Source organism: Rhinopithecus bieti, unplaced genomic scaffold (genome assembly GCF_001698545.2).
Source record: "Rhinopithecus bieti isolate Rb0 unplaced genomic scaffold, ASM169854v2 scaffold_20069, whole genome shotgun sequence".
NCBI classification, from domain to species: Eukaryota; Metazoa; Chordata; class Mammalia; order Primates; family Cercopithecidae; genus Rhinopithecus; species Rhinopithecus bieti.
The window spans coordinates 1,055,476-1,057,686 of NW_016809702.1; the positions used below are offsets into that span (position 1 = coordinate 1,055,476).

Sequence of the window (2,211 nt, forward strand, 5' to 3'; positions counted from 1 at the left end):
TTGACAGACCCCAGTGTGTGTTGTTCCCCTCCCTGTGTCCATGTGTTCTCATTGTTCAGGTCCCACTTATAAGTGAGAACATGTGGTGTTTGGTTTTCAGTTCCTGCATTAGTTTGCTGAGGATAATGGCTTCCAGCTCCAACCATGTCCCTGCAAAGGACATGATCTTGTTTTTTTTTGGTTTTTTTTTTGTGGTTGCATAGTATTCCATGGTGTATATGTACCACATTTTCTTTATCCACTGATGGCCATTTGGGTTGATTCCATGTGTTTGCTATTGTGAATAGTGCTGCAATGAACATATGGCAAAGGTCTTTTTTCAGACCTTTCAAGGTGTCAGACTCAGTTAATCTCTCTTAGATATGGAAAATTTCTAGAAAAGGAAGGCCTGGCTGCATTAGTCGAGATTATCTGTAGATGCCAATTTTCCCCAGAAAAAATAGCTTTGCAAGGACTCATCTGTTTGCTGGCCCTGCAGCAACCATTTCAAAATATGTCAAATAAATATATTTTGGGGTAAAATATTTTGATTTCCTTCACCCTATACTAGAACCACCTCTGCATAAATCATGAACCCTGGTGTGGATTCTGATCAGGGAGCCCCTGTAAGCCGGTGGTCCCTTAGAGAAAAATGGAGTCTGTATGCTGATTTAAAAATAGAGATTGGGCCAGGGCAGGTGCAGTGGCTCACGCCTGTAATCCCAGCACTTTTGGAGGCTGAGGCAGGCGTATCATGAGATCAGGAGATCGAGACCATCCTGGCTAACACGGTGAAACCCCATCTCTACTAAAAATACAAAAACTAGCCAGGCGTGGTGGCGTGTGGCGGTAATCCCAGCTACTTGGGAGGCCGAGACAGAAGAATTGCATGAACCTGGGAGGCAAAGGTTGTAGTGAGCCAAGATAGCGCCACTGTACTCCAGCCTGGATGACAGAGCAAGACTCTATCTCAAAACAAAACAAAATACCAAAACCCAGAAAAACAGATGGTGTCACCTGGAGCTAAGAAGCTGTATGCAAGTATTGAGTTCCTGACAAGGGCCAAGAACAGATTAAGAGGGCAGAAATCCAGGAATGTATTTCACACAGCCAGCCAAAAATGTTTAAAGCTAAAAACAAAGCAAAACCAGTTACCACTAATGTTTTTTTTTTTTTTCTGTCTTTTTTTGAGACAGAGTTTTGCTCTTGTCACCCAGGCTAGAGTGTAATGGCACGATCTCAGTTCACTGTAACTTCTGCCTCCTGGGTTCAAGCGATTCTCCTGCCTCAGCCTCCTGAGTAGCTGGGATTACAGGCGCCTGCCACCACACCTGGCTAATTTTTGTATTTTTAGTAGAGACGGGGTTTCACCAGGTTGGCCAGGCTGGTCTTGAACTCCTGACCTCAGATGATCCACTTGCCTTGGCCTCCCAAAGTGCTAGAATTACAGGTGTGAGCCACCACACCCAACCACCACTAATCTTTTTGTTTTGTTTTTTTTTTTTTGAGACAGAGTCTCGCTCTGTCGCCCAGGCTGGAGTACAGTGGCGCTATCTCAACTCACTGTAAGCTCCGCCTCCCGGGTTTACGCCATTCTCCTGCCTCAGCCTCCCATGTTGCTGGGACTGCAGGCATCCCCCACCGCACCCGGCTAATTTTTTGTATTTTTAGTAGAGACGGGGTTTCACCGTGTTAGCCAGGATGGTCTCAATCTCCTGACCTCGTGATCCTCCCGTCTCGGCCTCCCAAAGTGCTGGGATTACAGGCATGAGCCACTGCACCTGGCCCACCACTAATCTTAAGCATTATGAATGATGAAAAAGCTAACAGAGTAAATAAAGCTTTTGTAAATGTACAAAAGGAACTTGCACATTTCTCAAAACGCCTTTCTCTTGAACCTCTACAGAAAGAATTGATTCCTCAGCAGTATCATGAAAGCAAACCAGTTAATGTTGGTGAAGCTACAAAATTAATGGCTCAGTTGTAATATAGTGGTGATGCATCTAATTCCCCACAAAGACCAAGAAATTAAATGTTTTATACAATAAATAAATAAAATATATATTGGATCAGGCGTGGTGGCTCACACCTGTAATCTCAGCATTTTGGGAGGCCAAGATGGTGGATTTCTTTTTTTTTTTTTTTTTTTTTTTTGNGGAACTTGCACATTTCTCAAAACGCCTTTCTCTTGAACCTCTACAGAAAGAATTGATTCCTCAGCAGTATCATGAA

The 2,211-nt window shown here is 43.8% G+C and overlaps 1 pseudogene; it reads left to right on the forward strand.

Moving 5' to 3' along the window:
- Positions 1–986: 986 nt before the first annotated feature.
- On the forward strand, positions 987–1,995 carry LOC108540876 (uncharacterized protein C8orf59 homolog; annotated as a pseudogene).
- Positions 1,996–2,211: the final 216 nt, after the last annotated feature.